Source organism: Octopus sinensis, linkage group LG18 (assembly GCF_006345805.1).
Source record: "Octopus sinensis linkage group LG18, ASM634580v1, whole genome shotgun sequence".
In the NCBI taxonomy this organism is placed as follows: domain Eukaryota; kingdom Metazoa; phylum Mollusca; class Cephalopoda; order Octopoda; family Octopodidae; genus Octopus; species Octopus sinensis.
In genome coordinates this window covers 25,188,390-25,203,008 of record NC_043014.1, presented here as the reverse complement: position 1 = coordinate 25,203,008, position 14,619 = coordinate 25,188,390, and the positions used below count along the sequence as shown (strand labels likewise).

At 38.0% G+C, this 14,619-nt stretch overlaps 1 protein-coding gene across 1 annotated transcript in view; it reads right to left on the bottom strand.

Moving 5' to 3' along the window:
- The window catches only part of LOC118766927, a 239,173-nt gene that overhangs the window by 195,296 nt on the left and 29,258 nt on the right, over positions 1-14,619 (bottom strand). The gene's annotated exons all lie outside the window — the stretch shown is intronic.

Here is a 14,619-nt window from a genome sequence, read left to right as displayed (position 1 = left end):
AAACTGAAACCCCAAGCCACCAAACAAAAAATGCTCCAATGGAATCCGAAACCCTAGAGAAGAGAAGAAATTTGGAGTGAACTCAAGGACAGGCAAATTTTACCTGCAAGGGAAATGTTGGTACGAGGAAGACAATACAAACTGCCGGTTTGTTCACTTGAGATCCGCCAAAACTACAGGGGCTTTAAGGAGAAATACTTCCCTGGGGAAAGGCATCAATTACCTCCAAAGAAAAAACATACAAATGCAGTACGCTCTTCAGATGTCATGCACAAGGCAGCAGCTGAGCAAGAGTCTGTTTTGTGCATGGCGCAAAAGATTGTGCAGTAGCTGACCTGGCTACATCAGGGGCAAATAAGGAACCTTGCCCACCACTGTGCAAGACTACCACAATCAACGGACACGGGATAGCCTCCCCTAATGCCTGCACAGTTGTCATGCAAATATTTTTACTAAATGTTGGGGGCAACAAAAGCAAAATTTTTTTCCTGAGAGACCTTGCTGCATGCAATCAAACCCTATTCGTAGCACTTGTGGAAACTCATATGAGCCCTGATATAAAGGATGCAGAAGTACACATACCAAAATATACCATACTCTGAACAGACAGAAAGGAAAGAAGCCATTGTGGAGTTGCTGTATACATCTGTGATGACCTCACAACCCAGGTCTTACAGTCATACTCAAATTCTGTATGTGACACTCTAATTGTATACATAAGACAACACATTATTTACATTATGTACATTATTTACATTTGACAGATATTTGTCTTCATCTTGTTTGTTAGCTGATATACCCTCCATCCTTCATCAGGTGTCTTGGGGAAATTTCGAACCTAGGTTCTCATTCCTAAGGTATTTTTCAATGTTGTTGTTATTGTAATTATTATTATTATTATTATTCAGGTCACTGCCTGGAATCGAACTTGGAAACTTGGGATTAGTAGCCCACGCTCTTAACCACTACGCCACTTGTCTTAACCACAGACAAGTGAACGAACAAGTGGATTTCTTTGCCACCTCACCTATAACCAGCGAAGCAGTTATGATGGATTACATTGACGTGAGCAAGGAAGATATACTACAAGCCATAGATGAGGTGGACACAAACTCAACTGCTGGTCCTGATGGTTTCTCAGCAATCCTCTTCAAATCGTGTAAGCATGCCCTGGTAAAACCACTACAACTCTTCCAGAGCTTGCTTGCAAATGGCAGGCTGCCAAGCAAACTGAAGGAGGGAATAATATGCCCAATCCATAAAGGGGGAAGTAGAGCAGATGCCAAAAACTATAGACCTATCTCTCTGACTTCACACATTAGCAAAATCATGGAATAAATAGTCAGAGGGAAACTAATCACATTCTTTGAAGGAAACAATTGAATGATACCCAGCTCTTACAACACTATGACTGGGTGTTGAGGCAGTTACTCAACAACTCAAATGTGGATATAATATATCTTGACCTTGCAAAAGCTTTTGATAAAGTGGATCATGGTATGATATGCCACAAACTGTGTGATCTTAGCATAGCTGGAAAACTTGGAGAGTGGTTACATGACTTTCTGAACGATAGAAGTCAGGCAGTAGTGGCCAATGGAGCCACCTCAAGGAAGATACAAATAGTAGCAGTGTTCCACAGGGCACTGTCTTGGGACCACTGCTTTTCACAATGGCCCTTTCAGATATGCCCTCAGCTTCCCGGATAGCCACCCTTGCTAGCTATGCAGACAATATGTGAGTTTCGCAGAAAATACAAAACCCCAGCAATGTTGCACACCTGCAGCAGGAGTTGGACTCAATTTACAGATGGGCTGAGGACAATAATATGCAGTTTAATACTGAAAAATATCAAGCCTTGTGCTACCAGCATCCAAAACTGAATATAAAATTTACAGAATACACTGACCCACGGGGAATTATGATCCCAAAGCCTAAATCAGAGAGGGACCTGGGTATCAACATGAGTGATGATAACTCTTTTCAAGTGCACATTACCAGGATGGCCACAAAGTGCAGATGATTGGCTGGATGGATCCTAAGAACATTCAGAAGCAGAGAGAAGGAAAACATGACGATCATCTGGAGGATATTCGTCCTCATCTATATGGACTACTGCTCCCAGCTTTGGTTACCCACCAGTGTAAAATTAACAGCAGACACTGAAGCAATTCAGCGAAGCTTCACAAAGAAGATCATCTTGTTGCTACAGCTCAGCTACTGGGAAAAGCTGAAACAGCTAAGACTCTACTCCCTGGAGCAAAGGCGTGAGAGGTATGCAGCAATATACATCTGGAAAATCCTGGAAGGAATTGTGCCAAATTTTGGCATTGAAAGCTACACCAATGCCAGAACTGGTTGATACTGCACAGTACCAGAGATCCCAACAACACCATTGCACTTTAGGAGCAGTTACTGCAACAGCCTGGGTTCCAGGGGCCCACAGCTTTTTAATATTCTCCCAAAGAGCCTGAGGGACCTACACGAAGTGGATGTAGGTTTTATCAAATAAAAACTGGACCTTTTCTTGTCGAGAGTACCAGATGAACCTACTTTGCAGTAAGCGGTGCAAATGAGAGTAGTAACATCAAATTCCCTTATTCACTAAAAGCCACATATTAGAGGAGGCTCTCAATAATAGCAAAACTTCCCAATCACAGCATATCTCCAAAGGTCTTGGTCTTCTGTCATTACCTCTGTGAAGCCCAACATTTGAAGGTCATGATTCACAACCTCATCCCATGTCTTCCTGGGTCTGCCTCTTCCATAGGTTCCTACCACAGTTAGGGTGTAGCACTTCCTCACACAGCTGTCCTCATTCATACGTAACACAGACCATACCAATGCAATCATCTCTCTTGCACACCACATTTGATGCTTCTTATTCCAACTTTTCTCTCAGGGCGCTTATACTCTGTTGTGTATGCACACTGACATTACACATCCAGCGGATAATACTAGCTTCATTTCTTTCAAGCCTACGCATGTCCTCAGCAGTCATGGCCCATGTTTCACTGCCATGTAGCATGGCAGTTCGCACAAATGCATCATACGGTCTACCTTTCATCATAAGTGAGAGGCCCTTAGTTGCCAGCAGAGTTAGGAACTCCCTGAACTTTGCCCAGGCTATTCTTATTCAAGACTTGGTCACCTATGCAGCAGAAGCTATCAACTACTTCTAGTTTTCCCCCTGGCATGTGGTGGAATCTGTTTTCTGTACATCTTCAGTGTTTATTGTCCCTGTGCATCTGCCACACATAAAAACTATCTTCCTGGTTAACCTTTCCTTGGTACTGCTGCACTTTTTATGTGTCCATAGCTTACACCAGGTATATCTTATGGAGTTTCTATCCACGCCATTTCTACAGACTGAGCAGGGCCATCTACCTGAAGGGGTTTGTGACTTGTCAGCCTTCCTACTTACTAAGACTTTGGTTTTTGCTAGGTTAACCCTAAGGCCCTTTGTTTCTAGACCTTGCTTCCACACCCTAACCTTCGTCTCTAGTTCTGGCAGTGACTCGGCTACTAGAGCAATGTCATCAGCATAGAGAAGCTGCCAGGGGCAGCTTTCCTTGAATTCCTCTGTTATTGCCTGGGGAACTATGATGAATAAGAGGGGGCTGAGGACTGATCCTTGGTGAACCCCTACTTCTAACCGGAATTCTTCACTATACTCATTGCCAATCCTCACCTTACTGACAGCATCCCTGTACAGGGCTTGTACAGCTCTTACTCATCTATCTCCAGTTTCCACATTGACCACCAGATAAGGGATCGGGGGATCCTGTTAAAGGCTTTCTCCATGTCAACAAAAGCCAAGTACAGAGTTTTATCTTTGGCTAGATATTTTTCCTGCAGTTGCCTTACCAGAAATATAGCATCAGTGGTTCTTCTGCCTGACACAAAACCAAACTGCATCTCCCTAATTAGTTGAGCTATGACCCTCTCTGTAACTTTCATCACCTGATCCAATAATTTGATACCTTTGTAGTTATTTCTATCTAAAGCATCACCTTTACCTTTGTAGCAGTTGACTATGTCACTGCTACACTACACATTGGGTATGACTCTTTCATGAACTACCTGATTTACGATGTGGGTGACAAGACCATAATGAACACTGCCTGATATTTTAAGCATCTCAGCAGTGATTCCTGATGGGCCAGGTGCTTATCAGATCATTTAAATTATTTTAATTATTACATTGGTGAATTGAAGTAGGCAAGAGTAAATAATAATGTCTTACAGATGTTTCTTGAATATCCTGGGTAATGGATCAATGTGTTGATCCACATTTCCATATACTGGGTATACCGTTATTGGAGACAAGATATATATGCAGGAAACTTCTAGATAGAAAATTTGATATAGAGAAAAGTATGAAATTCAAGGCTCATAGTTCATCCTGTTCAGGAGGATATGGGAGTTTATCCATATTTCCGTGAAGGTGTACCTCCTTACGTATAATCCCAGGTAAGTCCATATTTCAGAAAGCAGGTTGAGTAATGCATCCAATTGAGAAAATGAACCTAGCAATTTAATGCCCCTGTGATAATGGGTGAAAAGTCAAGTGATCAGCAGGAGTTTACAATTTATGAGAAAGACAGTTAGCTAGACTAAGGCATCATAATAGATAGATAGATCTGAGTGAAAGAAGGCTTGAAAATAAAAATAAAGATAAATTTTTTTTAAATAAATAAATAAAATAAGATAAAAGAAAAGGATAAATAGATAAATAATAGATTCTGTAAAGAGAGGCTGGTATTATACTTCAACAGGGTAAGGTAGGGCAAGGGTGAGAGTTCTTAGGGATTAATAAAATCAAGGAGAAATAAAGCAGATGACATTTTATGGCTATAGAGGATAATTAAATGGAGGCAGAGAAAAGGTCAAATAGATAGAAAAGGACAAAAAGATGAGTTCATAGTCTCCTGTAGTTAGAAGGATCCATTTAGCTGTGGTTTACCAGCCAGTAATGAGAGCTAAAGTACTAGAAATAGATGCCCAACTTTAAAAGAGGTCTTTTGAACTTAAGGATTAAATATTATAAATGATATTTTTAAACTACTGTGACTAGTGTACATAATATATATATATATTGAAGGAATAGATATTAATAAAATGAAACGAGAGCTAAGATGCCCAACTTCAAGAAGTGGCTCTACAATTTAAAGAATAATAATTAACAATAATTCATAAATTCCTGTGGTTAGAGTACTTAAAATATATATATATATATATATATATATATATTGAAGGGACAGATACCAATAAAATAAAAAGATACAAAGTTAATTTAAAGATAAAGGATATGGGATACTGGTAGATTGATACGTGTTTAAAATTTAAGAGTTAAAGGTTTATTATTACTAATCAAATCCTTATAATTAGAATGACACTTAGAACTAATAATAAGATAGAGTAAATTAAGATAAAGTAAACAAGGTTAAATTTGACCAATTAAAGCCTAGAATTAGAGAAACAGTTACAACAAAGAATAAGATGGAGTGAATACAGATATTGTAGATAAAACGAAATGAAGTAAGAAAATTAAGAGAATTAAGATTATAAATATATTGGCTTTTGCTAATGACTAATAATAATATCTATATAAATATTTTTTAATATTTATTCATTTATGAAATTTATACACTGACACTGTTTTTGAATTTTCTGCTAGCTCTTTCAACAGTAAATAGGCACAACAAAATGAACAAAGCTTTTTAACCCTAGGTACATAGCAAGACCTGTTAATAAGAATTAAGGGTGGTAATCTCAAAATTCAAAATCAGTTAGTTCAGGGATATCTATTGCCTCATTCTTTGGCTTTCTGCCAAAATGCTAAGTTAATTTCTTTGCTCATAGCCTGATTTCTGATGTACTTCCAGTGAATTGGTGGCTATTTGAGGTTTTTTTCAACTCTGAATTTTACAGCAATAGTGGCACCTTGTATTGCCTTCATTTATGATTATGAATTAAGTATAAAATTTTGGATTTGCCATTTATCATCTTTTGCTTGCTGGCCATTTATATTATTGTTAATATCTATATAAATATGCTTTGAATATTTATTCATTTACAAAATATATATATATATATATATATATATATATATATTGGGTTATCCCATAAATAATGCCCTCAGTCAAAATCGTCCAACCCATGCTAGCATGGAAAACAGACGTTAAACGATGAAGATGATGATGATGAATATATATATATATATATATATATATATCAATCATCTTCATCATCATTTAGCACCTGCTTTCCATACTGGCATGTGTTAGATGGCTTGACTGAAACTAGTAAGCTGGAGAGCTGCACTAAGATCCAGTCTGATTTGGTATGGTTTCTACACTTCAATGTTCTTCCTAACACCAACCACTCCAATAGTATAAAGGGTACTGTTTGCATGCCACTAGCACGAATGCCAGTTACATGACGCCGACATCAGGCACAACTATGCTTTCACTTGGCTTGACAAATCTTTTCAAACACACCATATCACAAAAGGTCTTAGTCACTTATTACTTCCATGAGGCCCCATAATCAAAGGGTGCTTTTTACAACCCACAGGCACAGGTATCTGTTACGTGTCACTGGCATTGGGCCTGACTATGATTTCACTTGGCTTGACAGGTCTTCTCAAGCATGGCATATCGCCAAAGATCTCAGTCACTGTCATTATCTCCTTGAAACCCAACATTTGAAGATCATGCTTCACAACCTCATACTATATCTTCCTGGGTTTACCTCTCCCACATGTTGCTTCCACAGTTAGAAATCAGCAATTTCTTACACAGCATGCTTATACCAGTGCAGTCATCTCTCTTGCACACCATATCTGAAGCCTCTTATGCCCAGTTTTTCCCTGAAGATACTTACACTCTGTTGTACATGCACACTGACATTGCATATCCAGTGTAAGCCTCATTTCTTTCAGGCCTACACATGTCCTTGGCAGTCACAGCCCATGCTTCACTGCTGTGTAGCATGGCTGTTCACAAATAGGCATCATACAGTCTGCCTTTCACTCTGAAGGAGAGGCCCTTTGTTGCTTTGAACTTTGCTCAACCTGTTCTTATTCTAGGAGCTACACTCCTGGAGCATCCACCTCCACTACTGACTTGGTCACCTAGATAATAGAAGCTATCAACTACTCCTAACTTTCCTCTCTGGCATTGGCTGGAGTCTATTTTCTATACATTTTTAGTGATTATTGTACTTATGCACCTTCCACATACAAAAACTATTTTCCGTGTTAATCTTCCCCTGATATTGCTGCACCTCTTATGGGTCCATAGCTTACACCAGAGTGAGAGGTTTCTACCTACACCTTCTCTACAAATTGAGCAGGGCCATCTACCTGAAGGGACTTGAGATTTGTCTGCTTTCCTACTTACTAAGATTTTGGTTTTTGCTAGATTAACTATAAGGCCCTTCGATTCTGGACTTTGCTTCCACACCTGAAATACCTTCTCTAATTCTAGAAGTGATTTATCTATGAGAACAAGGTCATCAACATAAAGGAGCTCCCAGGGGCAGCCCTCTTAAATTCCTCTGGTATTGCCTGGAGGACTATGATGAACAAGAGGGAGCTGAGGATTGATCCTTGGTGAACCCCTACTTGCACCCTGAATTCATCGCTTGCCAATCCTCACCTTACTGACAGCATTCCTGTACATGGCTTGTGCAGCTCTCACCAACTACTCATCAATCCCTAGTTTCCACATTGACCATCAGATAAGGGAGTGGGGTACCCTGTGAAAGGATTTCTCCATGTCAACGAAAGTCAAGTACAGAGGTTTATTTTTGGCTACTTCTTCTGCAGCTGTGTTAACAGAAATATAGCATCAGTGGTGCTTCTCCCTGTAACAAAACTAAACAGCATCTCATATAGACTAACTCTCTTCCTAATTGGGTTGTGACCCTATCCATAACTTTCATTACCTGATCCAACAATTTGACACCATTGTAATAATTTTTGTCTAAGGCGTTACCTTTACCTTTGTAGCAGTTGACTATGATGCTGCTACACCAGTCATTGAGTATGATTCCCTCGTGTACAACCTGATTAACTATACGGGTAACTAGACCATAGTCCACAACGCCAGATTTTTTAAGCATCTCAGTAGTGATCCCTGATGGGCCCAAGGCTTTCCTGTTCTTCAAATCCTTCATGGCTTTATCTACCATGCTACTGTCTATTCAAATTGCTGGTCCCTTTGTTGGATCCATATTAGGCAGACTCTCCTTCTCCCATGAGTTCTCTACATTTAGCAGCCTTTCATAGTGACACTTCCATATGTGTGTGTGTGTGTAATTATTAGCTGTGTATTCTGTTGTTATCAGGAAATTTTCACACTACATTGCCTTGGCAGTCTTTTGGAACAGCACATAAGTTGGATTTCTCCATTTTGATGGGGATTTTCAAGTTTTACTTTCACTACATCTTTGAAGCTGGGGGAAACATTTTATGGAAAAAGTTTTTGAAAATTCATAAATCACCTCTCCCCACATCATCTGGACTGATGTTGTCCAAATTCTTTTTTGCACTAAGAACAATAGGAGATGCTTTTTCAGTAAAAACAAAATTGAAAATTTATATTTTCAAACTCTCCTCCCCCACTCAGTACCGATTTGGTCCATTTTGGGAGGGTTCTTTTGCACTTCACACTTCAAAACGATGGGAGAAGCCATGAAGGTTGAAAAGAAAAAGGTCTGGAGATCAGCCATCACCATCACAATCCCCACTTCCTTTATTTTCAAACAGAAGATGAAACATAATTTAAAAACAATAGCGAAATCTTTTTTGTTTTTCATACTGATTCATACCGAATGCTGAACTTTCCTTTGCAATGTGTGTGTCAACTTTGTCATCAATGTTCACAGATCTGGAGAGTGTGCCATCATATATAAACTAAACAACCTTCATGGTTTCCCCTTCAACAATGATAGCTGGCTCTACATACTGCTTTCATGGGGTAAATTGGTGCATGACCTCTGAATTCTGAGTACCAATTGTCAGGCCAAAGTTGTTGCAGGCAGTGGAAAAGCAATTCATGCTCTGCTGCATCTGAGCCTCTGTGGTGGTGGTAAGTGCGCAGTAGTCTGCCAACAAGTTGCGCGCTGAGTTCTCCTTAACTACCTCACTCAACGCTTGAAAGACGGCATCTACCAGAGAAACAATGTGGGTTCAGAAAGGGCCATGGAACAGTCAACGTGATCTTTGCAGCATACCAGCTTTAGAAGTGTCAGGAAGTAAACAGGGATATATATATATATATATATATATTATATATATATATATATATATATATATATATATATCACGTGATCATGTGACTGACCAGACCATCAGATGTTGCATCAGATGTTCGCATTGTTTTAGCCTTCGAATGACGCCACTCCGCTGGCTAAGCGAGCAGGCCAACAGAAGAAAGAGAGAAAGAGTGGTGAAAGAGTACAGCAGGAGTCACCACCCCCTGCTGGAGCCTCGTGGAGCTTTTAGGTGTTTTCGCTCAATAAACACTCACAACGCCCGGTCTGGGAATTGAAACCGCGATCTTATGACTGCGACTCCGCTGCCCTAACCACTGGGCCATTGCACCTCCACACACACACACATATAATAGTAAAGATTGTTTGCTAACATAACATCGCAGGCCTGCTTTAGAACTAATGTTGCTGTAATTTAGCCCCAGGAGACATCGTCTCCAGCTGGCTATACGACACAATCTGTGTCCTTATATTTTCAAACAAGGGAATCTAGCATCTCCACTCAGCTCAAAACAATATCTGTGTATCGCAATTTCTGGGTTATTTCTCTTCATCAGCACAGAATAATTGCTCATCTAGAGGTGGCACTGCCAAATTCCCGTTCAAAATATATAGTTTTCAAAGTGACAACTAGTTACTGATTTATAAATTAGAAAATTACTATTTTTAAAATATATTTTCTAAATATATATATATATATATAATATATATATATATATATATTATATATATATATATATATCACGTGATCATGTGACTGACCAGACCATCAGATGTTGCATCAGATGTTCGCATTGTTTTAGCCTTCGAATGACGCCACTCCGCTGGCTAAGCGAGCAGGCCAACAGAAGAAAGAGAGAAAGAGTGGTGAAAGAGTACAGCAGGAGTCACCACCCCCTGCTGGAGCCTCGTGGAGCTTTTAGGTGTTTTCGCTCAATAAACACTCACAACGCCCGGTCTGGGAATTGAAACCGCGATCTTATGACTGCGACTCCGCTGCCCTAACCACTGGGCCATTGCACCTCCACACACACACACATATAAATAGTAAAGATTGTTTGCTAACATAACATCGCAGGCCTGCTTTAGAACTAATGTTGCTGTAATTTAGCCCCAGGAGACATCGTCTCCAGCTGGCTATACGACACAATCTGTGTCCTTATATTTTCAAACAAGGGAATCTAGCATCTCCACTCAGCTCAAAACAATATCTGTGTATCGCAATTTCTGGGTTATTTCTCTTCATCAGCACAGAATAATTGCTCATCTAGAGGTGGCACTGCCAAATTCCCGTTCAAAATATATAGTTTTCAAAGTGACAACTAGTTACTGATTTATAAATTAGAAAATTACTATTTTTAAAATATATTTTCTAAATATATATATATATATATATATATATATATATATATGTAAAATTGCTTGTTTGTTTGCCTGTGTGTTACCAATGCACACAAAAACCAGTTAACCAATCATGTTCAAACTTGGCATGAAAGGTCCTTAGACTCAGATATAAAGTGTCCTCAAATTTTAAGGGACAGGAGATGGTTCTCATTCAACATAGCTTCCGTTGTTTACAAAAAATAAATGGAAGTTAATGTAGTATGTGTGTGTGACATGCTATTGTTAGTGTTTTAGTGGGTGTATTCACCCCTTTCTCTTTCATTAATTGACGCAATGTGAAGAGACAGATATAAAACTGAACTTGTAACCTGGATAGAGCAACCACAGATTTCTCAAATAGTTTAGTGTAGGCATTGTCATTTTCACTGATCTTCAGCTTTATGTTAACATCTGCTGGGCAGCTAATTTCCACGAATGTACACAGTTGCATATATATATATATATATGTATATATATATATCTGTAAATATAATATATGACAATTATTCGATAGCCATGAAAAAACTCCAATTTTTCGGATGTTGGAGCGGAAACCCACACCCGCCATCTCTTCAGTTATCAGGTCATCGAAAGAAATGCTATGAAAACGACCGTTAAACGAAGGGAAATTACTTTGTGATTGACCGTTATTAAGACAAAAGAGCTATTAGAATATTAGTAAGGGGAGGGAGTAAAAATGCTCATAGTAATCGCGTAAGTATGCATGTCCATACATACACATGCGTGCCAGGACACTCACGTACATGTGCCTATATGTATATACTCATCCACCCTCTTGAAACACACACATGCTCACCCACACATTCGCCAAAAAATATATATACATAACTGCAAACCTGCTCTCGCACACACACACACACATGCGCACACAAAAATGGTTCATACACACGTCTATAAACGCACATGCACAAGAAAAAACAGGGCTAAAGGCAAAATACAGAAAAATCTGTAAAAAATAAGCAATAAGAGTAAAACATGTCTATATATGCACGTACTCGCATGTACACACACACACACCAAATACATGCACATACCTGCACACGTCTATATACGCACACGCACACAAAAAAGTTCATACACATATCTATATACGCACATGAACAAGAAAAAACAGGGCTAAAGGCATAATACAGAAAAATGTGTAAAGGTAGAATACAGAAAAATTATGTGTAAAAAATATATGAGCAATAAAACTATGAAACAATCTCAATAAATATGTAAAAAAATATATATATAAAATATATAAGAAATATAAGTAAAAAGTACAGAGAGATAAAAAGCTTGTATGTGGACACAATATAGAAAGCAAGTCCTATCTGTGATCTCAGGAGGACCAAAAATGTAACAAATATTTAGACATGATCCGAAAAGTTCAGTTCTTGAATTTAGACATGTGGTGGGGTCTAAGCTGCTTTTCCAGATGAGCCATCTTTACATATCACAAAGACCGCATTTTCCACTGCCGTTGGTGTAGGGCTTACACTTGGTTAAGATCTTCCAATGGATATTGTAATTGACACCTTTATCTTTTAAGTACCATATATGACTGGATAATTTGGTCATTTTCCTTTTTTCCCAGTGCCTGAAGCTCAAGGTGTGATTATTGAACCTGGCCTTGAAATTACCCTCTGTAAGGCCCGTGTATTTCTTCATCGAAACCGTGTCGTTAGTGGATATAGAGTCCACTGTGGTTTCATAAATGATGGTCTCGGACATGCATGCTCCATTTAGCAGGCACAAATTTTTATCCCTGCATGAACAACTGATTTCATATTGTGGTTTTTGTGTGTTGAGTGTGATTATATTTGTAAAATTAGTAAATGAGCTGAAACTGATTTTTAAGTTATGTGTATTAAAGAGCTTTCTGTAAGTATGATGGACTGGAAAATGTCTATCTATCAGTGCTAAGAAATACTTGCCTATAATGAAGGTCGCCTCGGGTGAGTGAACCAGATAGTTTTCCTATTCCTATGTTTCCTTTTCTTTATTATTGGACTGGTGGCAGGTGTATAGGCAATCTCCTTGCTAAATCCACTATCTTCTAGAGCCTTATTATATACAGGGGCAACGTTATTAAAAATGTCCCTATTGGAAGAGACGTTAGAAATGGCAGGAGCCCACATTAATATAACTAAGTCTATTGTTGGGCTTCCTATAAGGTTTATAAATATTCTTATTTAGATCTAAGGATACAACTAGGAAATTAACAACCATCAGGTTGGTGTCTGTAGTTATGCTAAGACTGAAAGTTTTCATCAAATGGATAATTTCCTTAATAAACTGATCCTGTGCTGGCCCTTTGGTATTTGCGGTTAAAGCTAGGGCATCATCTTTGTAAATGGCAAAGTATATGTTGGGAAAAGTCTTTCCCAACGTATTGAGTAGGAATAGTCCAATAAGATCGCATATGCTGATCCAACATATGACCCCCTGCTCGCATCGAAAGCACCAGGCGCACATGTGTATGTATGGACATGCACATTAAACGATTACTATGAACATTTTTACCCCCTTACCTTTACTATCTCCCCTTACTTAGCGGTCATTCTAATAGCTCTTTTGTCTTAATAACAGTCAATCACACAGTAATTTCCCTTTGTTTAATGGTCATTTTCATAGCATTTTGTCAATGGTCCACTAACTGAAGAGATGCTGGCATGAGTTTCCACCCCGACATCCAAAACTTGGAGTTTTATCATGGCTACCGAATAATTGTCACATATTATGTTTACAGATAAATTCTTCTATTTATATAATATCGAGGTCTCCTTCATTCTTTTGTTGTTTTGCCATTTCTATCAATATGCTAAGTTATGGAGATGTAAACACACCAACATTGGTTGTCAAGTGATGGTGGGGGGACAAACACCAACACCAAATAAAAGATAAAATAAGTACAGTATTTTATATGCATTTACTTCTGGTTATGAAAATTGAAAATAAAAATATATAAAAAGATTTATGAGAAGACATGCTAAAAAAAAGAGTAAAATAAATGTCTGGTTATGATACACATAAATATATACATGTATATATATATATACACGATGGACTTCTTTCAGTTTCTGTCTACCAAATCTACTCACAAGGCATTGGTTGGCCTGAGGCTATAGAAGAAGACACTTGCCCAAAACTTTTGATGTGTTTAACCCCTTCTCCAGTGACTTTTTTGAAGAAACTGTTTCATTTTCAGATGAATGTTTTTATTACTTTTTTTTTATTAGTATTTTTAATGCCGCTATGGAAATAACTTTTGTTTTTATCTATTTCCAATACTTTACTTAAAATTTTATTTTGAAGATACCATTTACAACAAAAACGAGATAACTCGTCTTCCCATAATTTTTTAAATAGTTTTTTATTTATTGCTTTTTTTTTCAAAAGCAAAGGGGAATTACACATTTATTTTACTCTTTTTTTTAGCATGTCTTCTCATAAATCTTTTTATATATTTTTATTTTCAATTTTCATAACCAGAAGTAAATGCATATAAAATAATGTACTTATTTTATCTTTTATTTTACCCCATCTTCCCATACATCTTACTTTCTCTGGCATTTTATGAATAGTTATTTGGCATGTTATTTTTCAAAGCATGGTACTACACATAAAGGTACATAACAGAGTTTACACATATATTGTGACTCCTTCCTGGCTGGTTTGAGCCATTATCAGACGAGCTTGCACTCTCATCTGATGTCATCTTCTGAGCTCGACATCTGGGCATAATTTGTATAAAAAAAAAAGGAAAACGCCAAGAATTGACGTATAAACTTGTCTGTCACTGTTTTTGAAATTATGTGTTTTGGACAAGTTTACTCGTCGCACTCTGAAAAAGACAAATTGGATGAAGACAAGTTAACTCATCTTTGCTGGGTAAGGGATTGATAATCGCTGTTAAATTTCTGTTGGGAAGGATTTTCTGAATAATGT